Source organism: Prinia subflava, chromosome 7 (genome assembly GCF_021018805.1).
Source record: "Prinia subflava isolate CZ2003 ecotype Zambia chromosome 7, Cam_Psub_1.2, whole genome shotgun sequence".
Taxonomy (NCBI): Eukaryota; Metazoa; Chordata; class Aves; order Passeriformes; family Cisticolidae; genus Prinia; species Prinia subflava.
The window spans coordinates 4,635,433-4,662,225 of record NC_086253.1 but is presented as its reverse complement, the minus strand read 5'-3'; positions in this window follow the sequence as shown (position 1 = coordinate 4,662,225).

Below are 26,793 nucleotides of genomic sequence, written 5' to 3'. Positions count from 1 at the left end.
TTTTCTCTAAAGATATGTTTATATCATTATCAGTGTTTCATATTGTGTTTTATGTGAGCAGGGTCAGAAGCCAGAGTTGCAAGGTCTCAGTTGTTGGCCCAGTAGCTCAGAATTTGGGAGGTGTGAGAGTAAAGCAAGAGACAATTGCCAGGAGGTTACTGGTATGGAGCCAGGAGGTGATCTTTGACAAGAGATGGAATTCCCAAACTCATTTTCTTGGTCCACAACAGGAATTTTGCCAGATTAGAGCCATGTGGGATCTACTCCCATGGTGGAGCTGTTCTGGACACCCAGGAATCACCCATGCGATCTTCCTGCATCTTTGGAAAATGCTTCTTGTAAAACCCTGCCCACGTTTTGATGGATCATCTGAACAAATACTGTTCTACAAAGCATTGCCTTCCAGATTAATGGGTCGAGGTGATTACTATTTTTTTGTTGTTGTTGTTTTTCCTCTTAATTTAAAAAGCGTTCCATTGGAAAATTGCAACTAGCTGTAATAGAAACTGCAAATTTGTTTCACATATGCCACCCCAGAGTCACCAACTGGCGTGGTAAATAAGTAACAATTTATAAAGTGAAGCAATCTGAGAACATTCCCCAGCAGTTAACACATGGAATGTATGAATATGCATGAACCATTTTCAGGTTGTTATGGTGCACATTTTCATTCTGAAACAATTATAAAAAACATTATTAGAGAGGTGTTAAATGTGTCAGAGAAGCATTTGGCACAGCCATTTTCACAGAGCTCTTTATTTTGGGGCACTGCTGTTTTCTTGTGATTGGTTTTTTTAAGAAAACAATAAAATAGTACTGAGAAAAAAAAATCTCGATGGTAATAATCTGATTTCCTATGGGAGGATTCTACTTAAACAGCTTGTTCCCATTTGAGGTCTCATTCAGGAAATCAGTGCCTGTGTTTTCAGGACCAATCACCAAAGGTTTAAGCCTGGCCTGTTCTTCACTGGATCCACTTGGAGTGAAATGTGCCCAAAGCTGCCAAATGACAGACTTTACTTGAAAAAGTCACGGTTTAGATAGCTGTAAGCTCTGGGAAGTCCCTGGCAGGATGAACAGGACTCTGAGTGGCCCCTCCTGTAGGGATGCAGGAATCACAATTGGAGTACAGGGCAGGAGCTGTAAGCATCCCCTCTGTTGAGTGCCAGCAGAGATGGCTCAGGGTTTCTCAAGGCTATGTTTGAATTTTTCAGCTTTTTCTCCCCAGCCCCTTTTTGTAGCACAGGAGTAGAGGCTGACATCCTCCCTGGTACTCATGGATTGGGTGGGGATCTTGTCCTGCACTGGCAGCAGCTCCCTTCTTTCCCTGTCCATTCCTGGGCCAACCCTGCTGGTGTTCCAGGTGTCCTGGCACAGGGTCGGTAAATGTCTTCTCCTGTTGTCCTTCAAATGGAGAGAGATTCCCTCTCCTTCTCTCACACACAGAGTGTAAATCCTTCCACTGCTCCTGAGAAAACACCTCATAATCTCACTTCACACCCTTGGAAGTGTTCTCCTAATCTCCAGTCTAAATTTCTTAGGGACATTTAGGTCATAAGACGAGGAATAATGGGTACAAATTGGAAGAGGGAAAATTTAGCTTAGACATGAGGAAGAAATATTTTTCTGTACGGGTGGTGACACAGTGGAACAGGTAGTCCAGGGAGGTTGTGGATGCACCAGTCAAACCAAGGTTGGATAAGGCCTTGAGCAACCCTTGAGCTCGAGTGGAATTTCTCCTGTGGGTACTGACAATGGTCTGAATTGTAGGCTCCAGGCACTGCTAGGGTCTGTGTGAAAGACAAGTGAGCATCTCCCTCATCCTGGCCTGGGAAAATCAAAGAAGATCTGTAACAATGTTTGGGAAGTGAAAACTATCAGCAGGTGGTGTTTTTCCAACATGTTTACTGGCAAAAGATGTTTACAAAAAAGGTCTAGACTCTAAGGACCAATCATATGAATTGTACCAAAGTACTGCATAAAAGAGAATTTAGAAGAATAAAGATTGCTCTCATTTCTGTATCACACTGAGAGTCAATGTCATTATTCCATGCCATCCAAAAACCATAACATAGTCCCTTCCCATGGGAGGGGAAATTGGGGCTAGATGATCCTTAAGGTCCATTCCAACCCCTTAACATTCTGTGATTCTAGGGTTTACTTCAGCTTTTCCTCATGTATCACTTCCTATCTGTCCTCCCTCAAGGAAAGATCACTTTAGTAAGGTCACTTACAAAGGGCAATCCTGTCTTCTCTTTATCTTCATTTTGGTAAGACAGTGGTGTAGCAAATATTTCTCCAAATCCCTGTGGTACAGTAAATCTTCTCTTCCCAATTATCCTCTTCTTGCTTCTGTTGCAGTTATGCTGCCTCTTTTTTTCATAAATAACCTCACTAGAACTGTGTGTTGTGTGCTTATTGGCACTTCACCACGGTCACATGTAGCAGAATGAGTAATTCCTTATCTCAACAGTAAAAAAAAAGAAAAAAAAATAGGATTATATCAATATTTTTATAGCTTCCTGTTCTTCTCATCTTCTCTCATGTCCCATTAATAACCTCTCAGGATCTAGCAATAATTTTTCTCAGTAGATGTACATTTCTTGGCAGTTTCCTGACTACACTTTCCTCATTTCTATTATCCCAGTAGTTGAGCAGATCTGTTTCTTCCTGTCTGACATTTATCTCCTCAGTTTATTGATAGCACTTTCTTACTTAGTGCCAAACCAAATGATCAATTTCCTACTTTTTTTGTGTCAGGGTCACTGATGAAAATATCAAGTAAAATTGGTCCCAGTGCTGATCCTCAGAAAGTGTATCTGAAGAGTGCTTCCAGGCAGGGTGGTTCTCCCATATTCCTTTTAAGGGGATCTTCTGGACCTGACAGCTTTTTAGCAATTCCATCTCACTCTGTTTTGGTGAAAATTCTCCATGTGGCTCATTACATGAAATGCTTTCTTCAAGTCCAGAGATGAGAGCCCAAGCACTGCCTGTCTGTAGAATATAATTCCTGCTACAAGAATAAAAACAGACTGAGTTAGTTTGGCTAGGTCTAAACTTGGTAAATTCAAGTTCCATTTTATCACATAATCCTTTTAGCTTCATGTCTTTCACTAATTTTTCCCTTGAAAATGTGTTCTACATCTCTAACATATTATTGAGGTCAGCTTAATTGGTCTATACTTGGTGAATTCCTTTTTCTTCCATTTTGTAAGGAGCAGTGTGTGCTTGCTGATCAATAGCCAGTGTCCCAGATTTTTGAAAATGTGGTGGTCACTGCTGTTAATTCTGTCACATTTTGAAATTTATTCAGCTCAGCCTCCCCTAGCTGAGATTGACTTATATCTCTAGAAAAATCTGTTCCAAAGTGTCATCCCCTTCATCCATTCTACTTTTCATCCCAGAGGTCAGATTGTATTTTTAATGGTAATTGTATTTTTAAAACTAAGTGTTATCATCAACATTATCATCATCAACAACAAAAATATTCCCTGTATCATCATCCCACATATTAAGACAGCTAGAGAGAATATTTTATGTTTTGGTTCTGGAAGACAGGTTAGGAAATGTGTTTCTTTCTTTGCCTTTCATTTCCTTTGGGAGCATCTTTTACCCTTTTATGTTTTTTGTAACAAAACCAGGAGATCAGTACTTTCTATGCTTTGTCAGACTTGCCTGAACAGATGGCAAATTCTCTAGGGCTAAATTTGCCTCTATGTGCCTGAACTGGGTCTATTATTTGCTAGTGATAGTAATCAAAGATAAAAATGTTAATCCCACTTTTTTCTTTACTGAAAGAGATGAGCTGGTATCAGGAAATATGAGAATTAAATTTTTGAGTAGAAATTTGTATGACATTTACACAATGACAATGTACTGGTAAAAACTAGAGTTCTGTAATAATTTTGTAAAAGTTTCTGGTTAATAAAGTACCTAGAGAAACTTGAAAGCTATTTAACAGTAATGAAATTATCTTATTTTCTTAAGAGATTTGTTTGCTTTTTTTAAAGTCCCAGCCATGGAAATATAAAATGTAGCATCATATTCAAAGGTGCAGGGAAGGGACAAACTATAATTTCAGTATGTTATGAAAAAGATAAAATTTGTCTTCCAAAACACCATAGAAATCACTTCCTTGCAGCTGTATCTGTGGCTTATATGACTTAAATGTTCCAGACTCTATTTTGTAGCATCCTTGATGGTTCCTTCTACCTCATAAATGCCCAGTAAAATAGAAGCAGCTTGTATTTTCAATTCAGGGAACTGCAGTTATGTGCTTTGCTCTGGGATCAGATTGCAAATCAGTCATATTTTTGTGGCATACTTCTGTAGGCTGAAATTTTATCTAGTTTCTCTCACTCAAAAAACTTCTGAATCGCCACCCTGATAGCCTCCTTAAGCCAGTCTGAAATTTTACAGGAGTGAGTATATTAATGTGATTCTGAATTGCCCATTCATCCTAGGGTAGAACAATTTCTCCAGCACAAAAGAGCTTTTTTAAAAACAAATAATTATCTACTATTTATCTAAAAAAAAAAACCAACAAAAAACCACCCATTAAAAGACAATAGGTTTAAAAAGCAAAAGCCCAAACATTAGTATAATTTATGCAACCATGCTAATTAATTTGCCTGAAAACTTTTAATTGATATGCTTTTTTTTCTCATAGGTTTTGTTACAGGCAGTCTATGAAATCTGATGTCACAGGAAGCTCCCTAATTTTCAGATGTAACAATCATCATAATTAATTCTAGACCTGGGTGAAAAAGCTGCTTCTCACTCATTGCCCTTGCTGAGAAATGAACATCAGTGAGATGTGGACAGGATCTGGCTATAACTGGAATAAATGCTGGGAGTAGGAAGGAAGAAATGGCTACTGCAACAAGTGAAAATATCAACAATATTACTGGGAATATTTGCAGTCAACCAAGTGATCTATGTTACTTCAACTGTTTCATTTTTAGATTATTTAATCCCTTCAATTTTGTATTAATTTGCCAGTTTAAGTTAAAATGTTGCTGGAGTTGGTGGCAATGTCAAAATATCAGCTTTCAAATGCCCATGTCAAAAAAGAAAGAAGTTTTGTCCTTGTTCAGACAACTTCTACTGATGCAAATTTATTAAATTGTGTACATGTTTTTATCTTAATTCTGAATACTTTGGTACGGTACAAACAGAAGTTTCTGAGAATTTCATGTAAATATAAAGTTTCTAGGACATTAGAGATGCTTTAGAACATCCCACCTGGCCTGAAGGTCTCCCATACAACCTTTCAATGATGAAAGCCATGCTCTTGTGCCTTGAAAGACTCAGGATAATTTAATCAATCTTTTACTTTACATTTTATTTAATTTTCCTCTTGCCTTGAGGAGATACGAACTTCTATTGTCCATTTTGTTGAATAATGTTCTTCATGAGGCCACTAAATAGATTGAGGGGGAGCACAACTATAGAGGAGTCAACTCCGTGTTTAGCTGAAATCTACAGAGGATAAGACAACCAGAACACAGATGCTGTTTTCTTATTTAAAAACTTCCCACTTTACACAGCATGTAATCAAACCAGAAGGTAGGACTGTACATCTTTGCTTCTTTATATTCCCAAATAATCACAGATTTCTCTTCCTATAAGCGGAAAAAAACCCAAAGCAACCCAAACCTTGATGCAGCAGGTGCAAACTTGCAGAGTGGCATGAGCACAAACACTGCATGCACACGTGTGTGTTTATCCTGAAAATCCTGGATTGTGTAGAGCAGTACTCTCACAAAAATGGGGAAAAAAATACAGATTCAAATGTTTGTATTGCAGAAAGCAGGACTGACCCTGCCAGCTCTGTGCCATCAGAATGCAACACCATCAGCAAGCTGCATGTCTGATCTCTTTGACAAGCTGCTGGGACAGCTGATGAAAGTTTGAAAATAGCTGCTTTTTTTTTCATTTTTATGGTGAAATTCATGTCTTGCACAGTTTATTTCCAAGGCCAAAGAAATATATAATGTGCAAACACAAGCCACGAAGGAGCACAGGCAGATCTGTGTGCTCCTAGCAGGTTTTTAAGCTGAGCAGCAGTCTCCTGTGTTGCACAGAACGATGCATAACGAGGCTCCTTGTTAACCACTGCATTTTTACAGAGCTGGTTTAAACTGCATTAAAGCACCACCGTGGCATTTACACCTTCACTTTTACTGCTGTAATGTGAATGGCTCACATTCAGAATCTGCTCTGTCATACCCAGTTTGCCTGTAGCCTCTGACAGAAATCAGACCAGGAGGTGTCACAGACATCACAAGTTCTGGTGCAGCCAGACTGCTAAGAAAGGTCTTATTTTAATGTTCCCATCACTCCTAGCCCACAGCAGAACTGAATTTTATTTGCATTTTTTCCATTCCTTTAACTTTCTCAGGGAAAAAAGTAGGTGAAGGCTATCAAGTTTTAGCCATTTTATTGTTTTGCCTTCATTATTTGCCACTGCTATAAGGCTTTGCTATTTTGACAGGTTCATATTTACCCTGATAGAAAGCAGTAGTAGCTTGCTTATTCACATTGGTGAACTTGGAAAATTACTTTTCTCAAACAGTCTTTCCTTCTGCTGGTTTTTGAGCATTAGGCACTGACTGCAAATTGTTACATGGATATTTATTCCTACTGGTAATTTTTTTTTTTCTTATAAACTCCAGTGTTTACAAAGTTGGGGGTGGGGGGAACTATGATTACTTTTTCTTCATATACTTGTACATCCAGAAACATCTACAGGCAGAGCATATTTTACTAGAAAAAAATGTATTAACTTGAGTAGCTCTGAATTCATGAGACAGGCTTAATAAAGTTTTTGCAGCCCTGTCAATATTTGGGGACGACTGCCTGAAGAGATGAAGAGGTTGTCTCTGAGGGCTCCCTGCTTCTTGAGTCAAGGTCAAGGTCACTCACAATTGTTTTCCAACGCAGTAAAGAAGTTCAAACAGTTTGTTTTTGTTGTTTTGTTGTTGTTTGTGTTTGTTTGTTTTGTTTTTTACTTTGCATAGAAATGAGAAAAGAACTTCTTGATATATGACATTTATGCATGGTTCCCTCTCTATCTTTCCCCTTCCAAGGTTCAAATCAGAGGTTCCAGGGTTCAAACAAAAGATTCATTTTTCTGTGTTGTGATCAGGGCTCACATCAGAGATCAGAATATAAGAAGTGCAAATTTGGGTGTCCTGATAGTGCAGTTTTCAGTCACAGACACCTCAGGAGAAACTCCTCCTGGCTTTACTCCAATTTATGGATATTTTATAAATGAAAGTTTCAACAAGTCTAGTGCATAAAAAAGTTTCCTTGTCAAGAAATCAGTGTTTTGTCACAGTTCTCTTGAGTTTAATGAGGTATCCAAGCAGCTAAACAGAAACATAAGTTTTCCTTGCCATTTTCCAACAGTGATAGCATCCATCATGTCACCAAGAACTGTAAATGGCCAAAGAACAGAAATTAAAGATGAAAGAAGCCTATGATTTATTTATTTTGATTTTTACAAGCTGTAATAGAAGAAAGTCTAAGCAGTGTCCCTTTAACCTTGGAGAAAAAAAATCCATGCAGGGAAAAATGCAACTTAAATGAACCCTACAAAGTAAGACACAGACCTGTCCTCTGTTCTGACAGTGATCCTGGAGCAGGTGTAGAAAAAGAAACCATTAATTGTCCTGTCCTGATCACAACCATACACACAATCCCCATAACAGCAACCATGCACTAATTACCATTGACTACTTGAGAAATTCTAATTTGGAGACAGACCTGCGGATTGTAGTGGAAAAATCTCTCTGTATGAACTGAAACTGTTTTTTAAAATACAACTGGAATGCTAAGCTAGCGCTTAGATGTATAAAAAAGGTATTGAAATCCAGATTTGGAAGTTCTCTTTCCTTCAGGTCTGCCACTACAGGAAGCAATGCTGCCCAAAGGCCTCGGTGTGCACTGGAGTAGATGTTCCATAAATCCTGAAGGAGTGTGTCAGTGAAGGTTTTGATCATAGATCCAAAGATCACCTCTCTGAAAAGTTATCTCGAGGAATTACTCTATCATTGAAGGCTGACGTGTGTCTGTGGAAAGTGGGTCTGCTGATGAGTAAGGATGGGAACAGATTTTACAGGGGCAGATTTAATCTCTTCAGGTTTACAGTTTAAACAACAATAAAACAGCAGTTTGGGATAAAAATTAGATGTTTTTCTCATCAGGGGATAAAAAGAAAATAGATTCCTGAAAAGCTCACTGAGATACTAAACTCAGAATTGCTGGGATCCCTTCAAATGAAATTATATTGTCAAATATGTGCTTTTGGCTTGTTTTTGCTAGACATTCTGGCTTTTAGGGAGAGAAGGAGCTGGGCTTCTTTAGCACAGCACTCTGCTTTGAGCTTGAAAACTGGGAGCCTATGAATTGCTTTCAGCATGTTTATGGCTCCTACAACAGCATTAACAGAACAGTTTTAGCTAAATTTCATTCCAAGGTTTCAATCTATTACCTGAAGGGGTCAGCAAGGCACCTAGTTTTCTGTCTGCTCTATCTTTCTAATCTCCCTAAACCTGTCACAGTCACTGCCATAATCCTGCTGCTGATAGGGCCCTAAAAATGATACTGTGCATGTTTAGTCAGGGGATTTCAGTCCCAAAAGACTGAATAGTGCTTGCAGCTACATGTACCTTATTTACCTGATGTCTTTGTGTCTTCCATCTGCACTACCAGTGCTGTTGACATCGATTTGTACCAATATTTCTGAGTGTTTTGCTGATCACACATCTGCTATTAAATCCCTGAGGACTTGTGCAGGTTCATGCAACCTGCAGTTAAAAATCAGACATTCTGCTCTCCTACCCTCTTTGTCACTAATTGCAGAGAATCACATATACATGGAGTTTTGGTCTCATTTATGTATGTCATTTTAGTCTTGTATATATGTATGTGGTCTTTCCTCTCTTCTGTGTCCCTACACAGGGAATTTCTGACATGGTTTTTTATCAGTCTGAGCTCATTGATTTTTGAGTAGGTGATTTTCTTGCTTCACCTGTTAGGAATAAAATAAGCCAAATGATGCGGTTTTATGACCAAACCACTTTGCTCAAACTGTCCTTTAAAATGGTGTCCTAGAGTTGTTTGCTGGGAATGCCAACAATGCTGTTCTTTCCTCTGGGAGGAGAAAGTGAGAGCTAAAAGTGAAGATGTGTGAATTCACAAACCCTGGTAGGATTGTCCACAGATACAATCTGGTCTTTAGGAGAGAGCTTCCAATAGATGGAGGAGGGAAGTTCTGGAAATGGTTTTAAAAAAGGGAAATAATCAGAAAGAGAAACAGCTCGATTTTAAGGAGGTGCTCACCGTACTCATGGAACGGACTGTACTTGATGAAATCTTCTGTACCAAGAGATGTGTTGAAGAGGTCAGGCAGCTCCTTACAGCCCTGTGCCCCTGCCTGGAGGACCCAGAGGCTTGAGGAGATCCTCCCATAGTGACTGGGCATGTTCACCCCTGGAAGCTGGGAGGGGATGGGCAGATTTCAGGACTGCAGGAGCTGCCCAGCCTGAGCACCTTCCTGCTTGCTGCAGGGTGGGCAGTGTGGAGAGGAAGGAGGCTGCTGCTGCTGCTCCCCCAGCCCTGGGCACACGAGGTGTCGTGCCCCGGAAGGTGATGCTTTCCTCCAGAGACACATCAGCTCTCACAAAACCAAGGCAGAACCGAATCTGGTGCAGCAGAACAGGAGCATCCTTAGGAAAAAGCAGCAGCACAGTTTGTGAAAGGTTTTTACAGGTATTCTGAATGCTTGTTACAGCAGCCAGAGTGTTTTCTTCCCCTCTTTCTGTATGATAGAAAATTCCTTAGTGGTTTAACTACAAACTGGGAAAAAACCAAACACCGTACAGCTTTAGCAGCCTGAGGTTTCAGGAGAGTGTGTGCTGGGAGTTGTACATTGCTGAATACCCTGTAAGGAAGTACCTGAAAAAAGGAAAACTGGGGCCTTGATTATTTTACTGTTTTCAGGTGCTTCAAAATATCTTTTAAGTGCACCCATAACAATATTCTTCTCAATTGCCACAAAATTAAGAATTTCTGTTATGATAATTGCCTGATATTAAATATTTGTTTTCCCATTGCTGAACACACACCCCATACTGGGTAGATCCCCCACACTGGGCAGCCTATGCACAGTTTTGGTGCAGGGGAAATCACAATGGGCAAAATAATATTCCTGATCCTGCCATTTAGTATTTCTAGTATTTCTAGACCAACACTGGAAATTTTTCTAAAAAAGCATATGTCCCATAGGATGGGATCAGATTGAAATTCAGGGTGAGTGTTTTATACTTTGGTTAGCTTGAGGTTTTAAATATACCATGTATTTTGAACCAAATTGCAGAGTTTTCAGATGAAAACCGTGAAAGCTTCTACTTCTATAGTGTTGAATGCTCTCCTGCTGATTTTTGTGTCAAAACTGAACAAAAGAAATCAAACAAGAGACTAAATTTCAAGCAAATCCCTTTTAATTTTGTCCCCTTACATTATTTTCAGTAGCCTTTTACCCATGCCTTCATCTGCATGTCACTATGAGAATTATTTTACAATTAACAGTATGAAGTGATTTGTATTGTCCAAGAGCTTTCATTACCCATAGCATATTATACTTCTGAAACAGGAATTTGGAAAGGGCTCACATTTTGGTGGCATTCTCTGGCAACTCCACTCAAACATGCCTATGCTGAAAGTTATTAACATTTTCACTAAAAATGAGGAATTATTTCATGTCTTTGATGGGAGGAAGTGGTGCAGGAGGAAGACACGTGACAGGACCTTGCAGGACACAGCCATGGGAGGAAAATGTGTGAGACCTTCTGTACTCTGAGCTCTCCTGAGTGCTCACTCCAGTTAGAGACACAATCCAGATGTCACACCGACAGAAAGCCGTGTCCTACAGGCTCATTTTCCCTGTGATAAAGCTTTGCCCAACTGTGTAACATCACTGCCTCCTTTTATATATGGCCAGCGTGGCTCCAGCTCCCAGGGAAAGATTTCTCTGAGACCCGGCTGGGGATTTGGTGTGGGATTTTTATGATGGAAAATACACTGCTTGCAAAATATATTGGAGTCCAAAAAGATGTCCTGCCTTAATTTTGTTGACAAAACCCCACAAACAAACAAACCCCCAAACAAATCAAAACAAATGAAAATCACACAAAAAACTTAAACCCACAAAAAAACCCCTCAAACAAACCAACCCCAGAAACAAAACAAAACGCCTCCAAAATCTTCAACAATATTCTTTAAAACAAGTGTGTGGGAAGAAAAACTTTTATTTGAAATTTTAAAAAAGCAAAAAACAAAACCAAAAACCCCACAAAAAACAAAACACAAAACAAACAACAACAACAAACAACAAACCAAAAACAAACCAAAAAAACAAACAAAAAAAAAAACCCCAAAACTGAAATATATTTTTAAAAATCTGTTTTCAGGGAAAAGAATTTTTTCGGTCACAGTTTGAAATCAAAAATTATTGAGAGTAGAAGGTTTTTTGGAGAAAGGTTTAAATTTTTTTCCGTCTTTACTTTCCATTGACTCCTGTGAACTTCAGATTGAAAACTGAAGGACAATAAAGACTTAAAGTGATCCTAATACATAATATCTTCAGTAAAAGAGCATAATTTCTGGGATGCTGTTCATTAATTTTCCTCTATGCATTGACTGCAGCACTGGTTGATGTCTTTAGAAAAGGGACAGAAGTTGAGATCTTAATGTAAAGGGAGAGAGATCCCTGTACCTAAAGTGTGATTTGGGCTCCAGCTCCTGCCCTTGCTTCCTTAATTAGTTGTGCTGTGAGCAATCCAATTAGAGAGAAGCTGATTAGAGACCTCTAACCGAGGCATCACAATAACTAAGTAGTCCTGTGGGCATCAAAACCAATGTAACCTGCTTTACTGTGCATGTCTGCCTTTTCCTTGATTCACCAGTTCACTGAATTATCTTATGGTGTGAACTTAGCAGTATTTGATCTTAAGCCTTCCCTTTATGAGGTTTTTTTTTGTTTTGGTGACTTCAGAGACACTCACTGTTACTGAAAATTGAGCTGAAACCATCCACTGTGATCAGAGTTAGGGACTGAAAAAATATAATAGCAGTAAAAAATGAATTCAAACATAAAATTTGCAATCAGGCTTTAATTTTATGGGCAAACTCCATTTCAGTCCATATCAGACATTCAGACTCTGTCACCTCTGTTCACTTAATTCACACTCAGGCTTAGGTTCTGTGCCCAGCTCTGCAGTTTCTGCCTGCAGAGGATCAGATGCAGCACAGGACTGAGCTAATGAGGACTCACAGTTATTAAAATGAAGGCAGGACTGTCACCAAAGGTTTGCACAATTCCTCATTACAAGGCCTGGGACTGATTTCTGGATTAGTGTGAATAGGTTCAAGATGTTCTGCCCTGCCCACCAGATTACCTGATTTTAGGATGGAAGAGTCACCATTTTTCCTGGAAAAGAGATAGGAAAGAATTCAAGTTTTAGTATCAGAGTTAAATGAGCAAAAATATCTGTGACTTTAGCCCTTTAATGAAATACCCAGGGTGTTGGGTCTCATCCCTTGGATTTTGTGTTGTCATCAAACTATGTAGTTGAAAGCCACTGGTCTGAACAAACTTTAGAAAGTCTGAGACAGTGAATTTCAATCAGAATTTCCTTTCTGAGCATCTGAATAACTTCAGTTCCCACAAAATAAGTAATTTTTCCATTATTGGGCACATAAAGCCAGCTCTACAGAGGAATCAACCATGGCTTGATGAAGGGGAAGAGAATAAATCAGTTTAATGAAATGCCTCCTGCTGAGACTGAATACTTGATCCAGGGACTACATTTTTTAGATGAAGGTTAGGCACCAGTAGTAGCCACAGCTCACTGGAAAAAAAATGATGTGAAAATAAAAGGGTGTGAAGGGCACATTCCAATTCAAAATTCTGTAAGGACCAGATCATCATAAAATCCCTTTAATAAATTTGTGAAGCCTCGAATTAATGTTAGTGGTGTTGGCTGAGATTTTGATAGTACTAAGAATGTTAGAAAATGCCCCCAGAAGCCGGAAGGAAGATGAGTTGGATGGAAATTCACAACTAGACAAAATCTGAGGGAGAACCTCAGGACATGCGAGGTGGAGTGCTGTGCTCTAGCTCTGCAAGCAGAAAATGACAGCAGTCCAATAACCTGTGGTCCACTCTGGTTCAGCAGTGCTGGGAGGAGGATGGGCAATCATGTGGTGATTTCATAACTCTGTTTATCCCAAGCCTCAAGCACGTGCTTAACTCTTTAACTGCATGACAGCAAATTTACCAAAGGTGAGCACGTACTCAAGTTCTCTGCTGAGCTAGAAAATTCTGCCAAAATACTGCAAATGACCTAATTTGTCATGTTATGATTGCAAACAAACACACTTGATGCTTTTCCCCTGAGCTGCACACTAAATGAATGATTACACAGCATTTTTCCCCTTTAGAGCCCAAGAAGAACACAATGCCATGACTCAGTCCTGCCTGCATTTCTTTCTCTATACTATGGAGTAGTTGAAGTTTATAAGAATATTGACTTTGTTCTTCTCAGCAGTTTTTCAATCCCTGATGCTTCTGCCAGAAAAGTTTTCTTTGGGAAGTTCTTATTTCAGGTTGACATACCATCAGCTGAGAGGAAGATGATGAGGATTTCACTGTTTGACTAGTTTTTGTGTTTTGCTTGCTCCTAACTCCAAAAATACTGTCACAGATGATTCAATAATCTGTACCAACCTTTACTACCAAGAAGAACAAGACAGAAATAATATAATCTCAGAAAGATTAAACTAATCTTTCTGAGATTATATTGATTTATATTGATTACATCCCCCAGAGGAAAGAAAGGAAGAAGACAGAAAATAGTCAGTGAAGTCTTTATACAAATTTAGCATGAGAACAAAACTGTATGACAAAAGTTTTATGAGGACATTTCTGCTGGTTTTTTTTTGGCTAAACAGCCAAAAACACAAGTCAGAACTGAAAAAGCAAGTTATGATTATTATTATTATTATGTTTATGTTTCTTCAAGAGGAAAAATCCTTCTTACAGTGTGAGTCTAATGGGAAGATCCAACAGCATTAGGAGAACAGAATTCAGATAGAGTGTTTCTTACAATCCTTAATGAAAAGAACATTAAATAAGAATGATGGCTGTGGGAGAGCAAAAAAAAAAGAATTAATGCAAACCTGAAAGAGTCAATGCCTCAAACACTCAGCAGAGGAGAACAGGAATGTTGTCATGCCAACCAGACGAGGTGTGGTTTGAAAAGAGGGTCTTGTGGAGACAGGACGGTGATTTTCTGAGACCAGCTTCCTTATCTCAGGTAACTATCTCGAAAAACAATTTGGAGACAGACCCTCAACCCCTTCTGAGAAGTTTGAGAATATCAAAATGTGCTTGTATGAGGAAAAATAGCACGACTGAGGGGCCAGGGGTGCTCCTGTCATCACAGGAACCAGACCTGGGACAGTGTTGGGCCCCAGGCTGCTAACCCAGATCTGTTCTCTTTATTTCTATTTTCCTATCTTCTCTTCTTCCTTTCTTCCTCTTCCTAAAAGTTTAAATCACCTTTCAGCCTGTCTGTCATGAGGCTGGAAGTTGAATTTGTTGCTGCTGTGGGCTGTTCAGAGTTTAATCCACGGGCTGTTCAGAAATGTTTAAAGCCTTTCTGCTGTTCAACTTGTCATAAGGTTTAAATCAATTGCTACCGTAAATAAAACTTCTTAATTGATTTCTTGGCATTGTTTCACTTTTATTTAGCCCAAAGGTTGGCTGCCCCAGAGCCAGTGGCTGTCCAAGAGCTGCCTCCTAGTACCCAACTGGACTGGATCCTCAATTAAATAAAATAAAATTCATTGGGTATGGTGTCACCCTCCGCTCCTCACAGTGTCTGTAGCACACTCTTTAAGACATCCATTTACAGAAAATTTGCAGTAGTTTCATGTTTTGAGCTACACACAGGGCTTTTTGAACAAATACTGAAGGGAATTGAAGTGAGAATCATGGGGTAGGTGGGACAACAATCCCTCTGAAATTAAGGAAATGGCTGAATCCCTTAGTCATTCACTTTGGAATTTTTGGTTTGCTGGGGTTTTCTGGTCTAAAGGTGATGCAGCTTCCTTCCCTTCAAGAGTGTTTTGTTGCTGTAGTTTTGGATTTTATTTTTGTATTTTCTCACAAGATTTTATTTGTTTGCTTTGGTACAAAGAAGGGAGCATGGGAGAGCTGTCCAGGACTGCATAATATCTTTGCCCTTTTGATTGTGATGCTTTTTCTGCTGCAAAGGTTATTTTTTGTGATGGCCCCTACACGAACATCTCTTGTAAGGTGCTTCAGCAACAGATTTTAGAGGGCACTGGGTACATAGTTGACCTCATTGAAGTGAGTGGTAAAAGTCTCCCACGTCTTCTCTGGCCTGGAATTTTGTCACACAATCACATAATGGTTTGGGTCTGAAAAGACCTTAAGGCAGGGGCATCTTCCACTAGACCAGGTCGTTCAGAGCCTCATCCAGCCTGGGCTTATCATCTCCTGTGTTTAGGTTTTTCCAGTTTTTCACCATAAAGCCTGAAAACATTGATTTCTCTCCCTCTCTCTTTTCTCTTTACTACTGTACTCAAAGTTGATTGTCCTGTCCTTAGTGGACCCCTTTAAACCTTCAACATAATAGGTGGAAAATTCTGTTCTCCCTCAATAGCACTTTCTGTCTTTGTCAGATCCATGCTACATTACAGAGGCAAGAGAAGGAAGAAACATTACACTTTTGCCTGAATTGAGAAACTAAAATCTCCCTGTGATCCAGTGTTCTGCTTCTGTTGAGCTAGTTACTAACTGAAAAAAAATCATCTGAAAATACACTGGAAATTTGGCACACTAAACTTTTCTTTAAGTTTAAGAAAATCACTGTGAGAATTTTGTCAGTTATAATATATTTACAATGGACAGAATGATTTAGCAATTAAAGGGGTTTTTTTTTAAATTTTCTTTTCCCCTGTACAATTATGAAAAAAGTGTTTCAGAACCCAATTCCTGGATAGTTAAAATTGTGTCACAATAACTCATAGTCTCTTCCACCACACATTTATCATCTCAAACTGGTCTGAATACTTCTACTTCAGTATGACTTCCAAAAGGACTTCTTGGCTAGGACAATGTTTCACTGCTTTTATAGTGCTAGAACAGAATTAAAATCCTATTTATTTTCCTTTTCAAGTGCAGCACAGAAACGATCATGCTTTTAATAACAACAAAAAACAATAAAGGAAAAAAAACCCCACCAAAACCAAAAACCCAAACCAAAACCTATCAAACAAACAAATTAAAAAAACAGGAGTAAAACCAAACCAAATTGACTAAAACATTCTAAACAGAATTTCACCCCACAACCAGTTTACCAACATTTATTAATTAATCCTTGTGACAGTGAAGTTAGTTGCTGTGGATGGAGACAAATCAATGGCCTGAAACTGTGCTGAGAGGGTTGTGTGTGTGTGCTGGTGTTTGTTAGATGTGCCTTGAAATGTCAGGCAGAGTCATTACTGTGGGGGCTGCACAAGTAACCTTTTCTGGGATGGCAAAAAGGAAATGGGGGTTATGAAGGCAGTCAAGTGCTCCACTGAGCTGACTAATGCACTGCTTATTTCTCATGACCAAAGGATAACCCTCGATCATTTCAAATTTGGATGCAGAAATCTGAAACCTTCACCGAGCTCATACACAGAAAATCCTCTTGTTTGTGTCCCTATGTGAGGCTGAAAACTTTTGATCCTACCTTCAACAGCAAAAAATGAAGATATTTCAAAGCAAAAAAATGAAAATACTTTCTAAAGTGAAGGGTCACATTTCTGCAAAAGAATCATACAATCATTTACTGAGTTTTTAGTGCAAATATTCTTTAAAACTGAGTTTTCTTTCCAGTAGAAACATGTCCACTTTTACCAGATTGTTCATTAAGAAAAATATTTCCTCCGTCTACGGCATTGAACTATCTCAGATGCTTTTTTTAAAACCCAACAGCATGAGCACAAATATTTAAGAGTTTAAGTTCAAGAGTTTAAGTTCAAGAAATAAGGATAAAACAGCCTGGTGGACCCAAATGCCCAGCATACTCAAAATAAGCCCTTTCCAGCACCTTATCTTCCTTTCTTAATGATGTTGTTGAGTTATCTGGCAACACTTCCGAGGTTCCCAGTCCATTTCTTTGCTGGCCTGGGACACAGGACTGTGTCCATCCTGTATTAAACACCTCACGATGGGTCTCTGTTTGGAATCTGCATTTTCCTGCACAACTGCCCCAGGGACCTACAAACACAAATATTTCTTTAGGGGTGCAAAGTCCTGCTTTGCAGTTCCCTGTTTCTTAGGACAACAGAGGAAATTAGGGAAGAGTAGATCCAGGTTAGAGTGAGGAGTGCTGATCACTGAGGAAAAAAAGTCAAAAACAAGTCCCTTCAGCCAAATAAAGCTTTCAGGGCTATCTCAATCTGAATTTCCTCTTTTTCTCCCCGTGCCTCGAAAAACAATCATCTTTACAAGAGGGTAGACAACAAATAAAAGAAACAGTACAAAAGTGCCATTGCAACTCTCTTGGGAGAGGGTGAGATTGAGTAAAACTGAGTTCAGCCTGGGAAAATAATTGGAAGATGGCTTTGTACTCTTAAAAGAGCTGTGAGAAGAATGGAATGTACTGTACTCTTCTCCTGCATTGCAAATAAGATGCACATTCTCCTGAGGGAGAAACAAGTTGCATATTGAGTATAGAGAGATGCCCAATAGACTGGTAAAAAAAAGCATCAAGATAAAATTTAAGTAATGGTCTATAATGGTCTAGTATTGGTAGCAGAAATACAAGTTCCAAAGTATGGAATATCTGCCTATGTGGGGAGAAAAATAAATGAATAAAGGAATAAAAAAGCAACGTGAGTGTGGGATGATGGGATGTATCGAGTTCTTATGCATAAAAAGTGGAAAAGCTATTTCATTCTTGTTTGGAGGGAGTCAATTAGTTGATGTATTTTTGTGGCTGTGAGAAATATAAAAATGCATATGATTTTTTTGCTACTTTAAAACACTTAAACACATCTATTTAGATTTATGGCATGTTATCTTCTCTCAGTACAGGAATGTTGGATTACAGACAATATAATTTTTGAATAAAAGCCGTTCTTTGCCTCCAAGTCCAGCAAATTGAATTCTTTCTACTGAGGAATAAACCTGTACTTAGCTGCTTGGCTGAGTAATGTGGCATAAACTCTCTATATATTTCTTCACACACTTAGACTTCCACATTTAGTCTTGGCAGCTGACTTTGTATGAGTCAGGAGCAGCCAGACAAAAGCCCCACAAGCTCCCATGGTTGTTTCCTTCCAACCATTCTGGAGCCTTACAAATTATTCTGCTCTGATGAGAAGTCTCTGGGCTTTCTAACCCTGAGCTGGTGGCCTTCGAAGCTGCTGGGTGTGCTTGGGATGTGCTTGGCCCTCTGAGCCACATTCCAGGCAGGCAGAGGCTGTGTCTCCTTCCCCATTTAGTGTTTAGGTGGCTGGAGCACTGGAAGGGGATATATTGAAGGTGCTGGTATCAGGATTTAGGTCCCTGTGTGACTTGCTACTTTTAAGGAGCTGGCCACCTTCCATCAGGTTGGCACTTGTGTGAAAGTCTCTATTTTGGACTTGGAATCCCCCAATTTTTGTGCCCAGATTTAGCCCCTTTTTTACCTAAGGTAGACATTAATTCTGATCTCATGGCCTGAGTGGAGCAGACAGAAATGGCATCATTTCACCTGGGTTTTTTTAAACTGAAAAATCGTATTTTGCTTCCTGCAAAAATGGTTTGCCCATGAAAACTCTGTACAAGAGGATGGCATTTTTCTCTCATGAAAAAATTGCAAAAAGGGTTTTATACAGTTTCCATTTCTAGTGATTTTCAGAATGCTCTTAGCCTAAATAATGAAAAAAGAGACTAAATGCTGAAGAGAAAAGATAGGGGAGAGATTGAATGCAGCATTCAGTTTTCTTTTATAGTACCCATAAACTGCTGCAGAACGAAAACCTGGGCATGCTGTTTCTCTACATCTTCCCCCATGCACTCTCCAGTTCACCCAAATAACAGAACATTTTCCTGTCAGGACCCCAAGGGCAACAAGGGACAGGTGGAAATGCTGAAATTGATGACTTAATTAGCTGCTGTAATTTATTGAGTATAAGCAAAAATATAATGAGTAACTTGCAAGGTACCACTTAAATCAGAATGATTGAGATTTGATGGAAGGTGGTTGACCAGAAGCTCAAGGTGACCCAGAAAAGTGCACAGGCAGCCCAGAAACCAACCATGCCTGGGCTGCAGCCAGGGCAGCGTGGGCAGGTCGAGGGAGGGGACTCTGCCTCTCTGCTCTGCTCAGGTGAGTCCCCACCTGCAGAGCTGTGTCCACATCTGGGGTCCACAGCATAAAGAGGACATGGAGCTGTTGGGGCAAGTCCAGAGGAGGCCATGAAGATGCTCAGAGGGGTGGAGCTCCTCTGCAATGGAGACAGGCTGAGAGAGATGTGGGTGTTCACCTGGAGAAGGCTGCAGGAGGACACTCTGACACCTTCCAGTGCCTAAAGGTGCTCCCAGAGGCTGGAGAGGGACTTTGGACAAGGTCCTGGAGTGACAGGACAAGCCATAATGGCTTTAAACTGTCATTTATTGTTCAAATTTTTAAAGGAACCTTCTTACTCTCATCATTTAGTTGGAACTAGATGACCTTTAAGGCCTCTTCCAACCAAAATCATTCTACGATTCTATGACTTTTGTCCAGTCTACAACTATGTCATTCTACCACATTTCTGCTATGTGGAGATATTATATTCCACTTTATAATATCTCAGAGTCATGTTTTAAATTGACAGTTATTTTTTCACCCTGACTTCCTCTTTATTTGAAGGAAAAAACCACCCCCAATTTATACTTGCATTGCAGTTTCTTGAAGATGATTTGGAATGTCAGATTTCCTCTGGTCTCCAGCCTGGCAGCTCTCTCCTGTTTCCTCCCTCAAAGTGGGACAGAATCCAGGTGTCTGGTCAAAGGTAAATGGCACAGAAGAAGAACGATAAAATTTTGAGCAGATGCAACTTACTTCTTTGACCAACTAATTAGGCAACATGTATTCAGGTTTGAAAGGTACACAGAGACAGAAAAGGTTTGAAATGCAAGGGGAGGACTGGGAGGAAGAATAATCAATACAGATATTTGTATTCTGCAATCAATGGAAGTTGTACTTTTAAATCAGGGTAACATTGATTCAAGGATTTTTTTTTCCTAAAAAAGAAATCAGGTGTGAGGTTTACATAAAAGGGAAGCTGAATAATTTGACTTCTTTTTCTATGCCTAATTTCTAGTTGTTGTCTAATGGCTGAGCTGCTTTGAGATCTCATCCTAAACCGTAGTTTGTAGAAACATTCCTGTGGCACCTTGGTCTATATATATTGAGTTTTTTCTATCTCTAAGAGATCCAAATGACATGAGACATCAATTAGAGTTCAAAATTCAATCCATTGGTGCAGCCTGTGAATTTATTTAGCCCTAGCTCTGTAAGTCCTTGGAACGCATTTTTGGAAGGCAGCTGTTGCACAAACATCTTTGTTTTCTGAATACATGATTGAGTTTACAGCTGTTTAAAACCACTTTAGTGTTGGCATAAAGACAGTGCATACACCTAGGTCAGCTTTGAATCATCCTTTAATTTTCTCTGAATCTCTTAATTCTAATTCTAATTCTCCAGTTTTATATCTTGCTTGATGATCTCATTTGGGGGTTGTCTTCTTATTATTGGTTATTTTCTTTCAGAAAGGCATGCTAAGATAGAAACTAGTCCATTAATTTCAAACAATTAATTCATCACTTGCTTGGGTTAATGTCTTCATGGCATCTCTGAAGTGACCTAAACAACTCAATTCTCATTTTCTTTATTTTTTTAACAAAGTTCTGTACTTGTTTATAGATGCTGCAATGTAGTTGTACTCTTCAAATTTTTCTTTCCATTCATTAGGGTCTCAACATGTATAACCTCAGGAGTCTTTGTAGATTTGTTGTGCAATCTACACATAATAAAAATCATTGCAAAGAGGACAGGAAGCACCTCGGACAAAAAATAATTACCTTAGGTTCCTTGCTCAAAGAAATGCTGAAGTTAATAGGGAATTTTTGCTGATGACAAATTCAGTTGGTCACCAGTATGGATTGCCCAGTGTGGCTGGGAACACGAGCAAAAGACGAAAAACTAAATATTTCAGAAGGCAAAAGGCAAAAAACCCTTTAATTGTCTAATTTTATAAGGTGTTCTGATATGGACTTAACAGGATTGGTGAACAAGACTGACACCTCCCCAGTGCCATTGGTCAAGATAGAGAAAGAGCCAAAATGTTTTTCTATGAGAACCAGAAGGGCAACACTCCACCTGGAGAAAGATTGTTTTGGGAAAGGATGGTTGTTCTGCTAAGATTGTTTTGTGAAGAAGCTTTCCTAAGAAACTTTTCCCTTGGGAAAGGAGTCAGCAGCTCCCAGCAGGCTAGAATCTCTAAGGCCCAAAAATATCAGGAACACAGCCCAGCATAAACAAGAGACTCATCTTTTGAGAACACATTAGACAGAAATCTGGCAAAAATACCACCACTGTATTTGCTCCTGTTGTGGGTAAAGGAAGGACTTTCCATCAGCCAGTTTTCTGTGTCTGTGAAGAGGGTTGAAGATCCTTGAGGAGTCTGGCTTGATGGGAATGAAGCTTGCTCAGGAGGCTCCCAGCACACCCTGGGATCAAACTGTCTTCAAAGAAGTTTTACAGTTAACCAGCAGATCTCATTAAGGTGATGTCTGCAGCTTCTGATGGCCTGACACACTTCTCAACCCTGTAGATCACAGACAAGTATGATTTAAGACTTCAAGTCTCAGATTTTTTGCTAATTGCTCATCAGGGAACATTTACCTCACAGCTTGAATGTAGCAGAGTATCACGAAGTTTGGATTAAAGAACAATCTTCCTCCCTCCCTTTCAGCAAGACAGGAAACACTTGGCTTTTGTGGTCATTTGGCTTCTACTGTTTCTTCTCTTCATTTTATTTAGTTAGTTATTTTTGCTGCTGGAAAAAAACACTGTACTTATATTTATTAGAAGAAAAATGAATCACTATGAGTGAAAGAAAAAGCAAGATTGACTGCAAGAGAAAGTTTGGACTTCAGATAAATAAAGGAAGCACAATGGAGAGAGCATGTGAACATTATCTGATGAAGCTGAAAGCTTCACTAGATAGAACTGAAATGACAAGACAAAGAGAAATATGCTTTTTTACCCCCAGCCACTAAGACACAAAAGATCAAGGAGGTATATTGACAGCAGATCCCAATTCACAACAGGAGGATGCTATAAAAATCAGTCTTGAAGTCAATTTTGTTTATGAATATCATTTAGTGGTTTTATCAGACGAATCTCAGAATGGCTATGCAATTCCCTAGCACAGCAAAGAAATGCAAATTTAATGGGAATGATCAAAGGCCCACCTCTCTTCTTCCCCTGCTCCCAGGGCTGATACAATATCCTATGAGGAACTTGTATGCACAAGATATTTGTGAGCAATGTGACCTCACCCTGAGTTTGGGCTGCCTGTAAGTCCACTGCCCCTGTGTCTGGGAATACTCCAGGGAGCACCATGGACTGTTCTGTTCCTTCTGGCACTGGTCACCCCCACAACAAAAGTCAGTTTCTATAAAATAGGAAGGCTCCATGTGGGCAAATCAACACAATTCCCCAGTGGAAGGAAACAGACCTGCCAGTAGCAGATATTGGGATTTTCTCAGGTGAGGTGCACCCTGAAGATGTGTATTCTTTTCTCCTGACTACAAAGGGAAAGCTGGGGGACCACCCCACAGAGAGCAGCCTGGTGGTGAACAAGATGAATACCTACAGGGTAGAGATGGGATTTCAGGGGTAGTCAGCAATGTCCTTATGAACCCTCCAGCAACACAAGTTTGGTGTCTGCATGAGCAGCCTGTGACTTTTCATGGAAAGGAGAACTGCTGATGACAAACAAATCAAGCCTCAATATCCACCTCCTGTGGGTTCAAACCCTCAAGTCTATGTAGGTTAAGTGTTGGTGTTGAAAACATTTACACTGGTTGAACTGGAGCTTTTTATTACTCAAAGAGTGAGCACTGTTACTCTGCATGAAATTCGTCTATGTCTGTGAGCCTGTTACTTGTTTTGGGGGAGAAATTGATAGCTGAGAAGCAACTCCTCCATTGCGAGTACTAACCTCAGTCACTGCTCCAACTGCTGTCCAAACAACCCCTCCACTCTGGTCAGATCAGCCCTTTCTGTTTACTTACCACAATTTTCTGATTTCCTGACTGTTATGGGTTTAAATTGGACAGCATCACTGCATGAGGGACTTCAGTATTTAAGTTAATAATCCATTTGATTCCCTTACTAAAAGATTTTCTACTGCTCTGAGAATGTTTACGGTCTGATTCAGTCCATTTTTGTGCTTGCTGCAGTCACAGTCATGCCTCTGGCTCAGTCACTTTGTGTAGCATCACACTTTGCATTCTTAAATCTTTAGATTACCCATAAGCCTACAAATGTTTTTAGTACTTTTCTCCTCCTTGTAAACATCTCATTATTTCTCATCCTTATGGGCTCTGATATCTGAAGTTGTCCTCATTGAGATTTCATTTTAACTCTCCTCTAATTTTCTTTTGAAGATGCAGGTCCTGTGCAGAACTAATGCTTTTAACACTGTTAATTGTGCTGTGTGTCTTGGAAAAAAAATACACCTAACAACCTTCTTGATCACACTCCCTGGTTAGTTTTTTTATCTGCCACTTAAATCCCTTGGTTGGCCTATTAGGATGGAAGTAGTCCAAATTAGTGGTGCATTGCTAATGAGATATGATCACCTAGTTAATTTCTGACAGGTCCTTAGAGATTGCTTGTTTTTTTACTCTAATTATTTCTTAGGACAATATTCCTGTCACCTGCAAGCTGTGTATATACACTGTGCAACAAGGAAGCCTTTTAAATCTGGACAACAAAATATCTTTTACTTTCTCAATTATATTGACCTAACCCTTAAACATGATTAAATTTTCTCACTCACACATGTACATTGTAGTTTATATTTGTGTAGAGAAACTGTGCATTCATTTTTCATTCACTATAAATACAGACAAATACATATTATGGTTGAAACTTGCATTACATCTGATTAAAACATTAGCACAATTCTTTACAAAGCTTCAAATGACAGGTTCTCTGCTCACTGTCCTGATGTCACCAAACCAACTTTGGTTAGCACTTTGCCCTGCAAGAGATCACTGGATGACCTAGTGACAAAACAAAGATATAATTCTGCAATCAAAGCACAGCACATCTTCCTTTTGAGCATTTCCTTCCTCTGCAAATTGTGATGCAGGGAGAGGGAGAAAAGAAAAAGCAAAAAGTCCCTGATCCTCATGACGTTAGATGAAGACTGAGGGGAGTAAAAAATATCCTTATTTCCTCTCTCATTTAATCAGAGTGTTATGTTTTTACAAGTAATTCTTTAGAGTTCAGTGTACAAGAACTGAAAACCCTTGGAGAGAACTCCTGGCAGTGTGTTAGATTGATGCCTCATTTTGGACCACCATTCCTAAGGAGCTGCTCTGCAGATCAATTGGGGTTCACAGAGATTCTTTTCCAAACTTAGGTTATATATTTATCTTCATCTTATTCTTGAGTATCAACATCAGAGCAATTCACTCATGTTCCTGTTGCAGGCAAGAGAACTCTGACAGCCAGGGTGGTTAATGGAAACTGGGGTTTGATTCATCTCAATCAGAAGTGAACATCTAAAATAGGTCAGATAAACTGTGCTCTGAAAATATGCATATTTCTCTTTTGATCACAAAGGAAGGCTGACTGACTGCCTCAGAAAGAGACATACAGAGCTTTTTAAATTTGGGCAGGATGAATCACAAGGAGTTGTAGATGGAACAGTGAAATTGGCTATGATTCACCCTTCTCAAAAAAAGAATAGTAATCCATTTTAAATTGCTGCTGAGATTTCCAATAAAAATGATCCTTCAGTGTCGTCACAAGGGAGACCATTCACTCCTAGTTTTTAAATACATGCTTTATTGTTGTATAGTAGGAGGATTTCTCCCAAATTCACTGTTAACTCTATTCCAGAAATGGTTTGAAAAAACCCAGGTTGTAATTGTTGGAAGTAACAGTCATCAGAGAAACATCCTTAATGACCTCAGAGAACTCTGTATTTTGTGTACTCTCTCCAGAAATAGACTTTCCATCCTCAGTGAGGTTATCTTTTAATAGGAGGTGTTGCAGCTGGAGTTGGTACAGGTTTTACTTGATTCAAGTAGGAGATTTTCAATATTGTGTGGTTTGGAGCTCTGAAAGCAGCAGCTCTTCTCGCTCATCTTGTTCTCCAGCTGAGGAGCTTTTTGATGAAAGGACTTTTTCTTCTCTGAAAATGTCAGTCACAGCCTAAATGTTTTTGAATGTAGTGATTTCACCAAAACTGGGCTGGAATGATCTCTTAGCATAAGTTGGGATGAGATCAAATGAGAGTGATGTAAAAATAACTCAATAATCCAAACACTTTTCTGGAATATGGGTGATGTAATTTCAATTCCCATGGTGAGACCGTATAAGTATGTAAACTTTCACACTCTATACAGCTTAGGTGTGTGCCTGCTGCATACAACTATCATCTATTCTTGAAATAGAACATAAATTATCAGTTCACAATAGCAGTTTACAGCTCTTTCTTTTTTTTTTTTTGTCTGTTTTCCCCCTTACTGGTCCAGCAAGCAGTGAGATTCTGTACTTTTTCAACTGCTTGGGATGATGCACCAAATATTAACAATATGCAATTATATATCAAAAAGAAAAAGCTGCCTTTACCACCCTTTCAAACCCATTTAAGAAAGGAAAGGCTTTTACAGCAGAGTACAGAAAGCTGACAGTGCTTAGGGAGCACTGGAGAGAGTGACAAATAATTTACTAGTCTCAACTCCTGATAAATGGTGAATGCTTGTTCTGTTTGACCAAAATATAGCTTTGATATGAGTGGTTTTGGCATCTTACTGCCTTGTGAGAAAAATTACACAGCTTCAGGTTTTGACTCAAGCAGATGCTCCGTGCCTTATACAGCTTTGTGTTTTAGGAGAGCCAGTCCTCCTTCTGTCTTTAATCTGCTGCTGGTATCCATAGCAATGAGAAACAATCCCCAAATAAAATAAAATAAAATGAAAAAGAAGTAAAAGGAGGGCCAAAGCATCTAGCTATTGACTTTTAAAGAATTTTGACTTTTAGAATGATGTGAATACAATGGCATTGACAGAATATCACGTGGCAATAAACAGACAAACACCACAGTTCTGCAAAGTCAGGGATTGTGAAGTTTCCCACATCAGCCTCCCCTCTGCATCAGCATCTCCCAGACATAGCTACCATGAGAGGAGGGAAAAATGGATCTCCAGACTGGGAGAACAGAGGAGAAGTCTCAGGAAGCAAAAGCAAGAAGCACAAAGCTCATCTTTCAGATGGAGATTTCTCATAGCAAGCAAACTGCCTTCTGATGGAGGACCTCGTATCCTCCCAGCCAGGGAGACGTGGAGGAGCTCAGCTGTGGAGGAGTTCAGCTCCCACCACCCTCTCTGTAAACCATCACCACAGTTTTCAAGCAACCCTCATGTTTCAG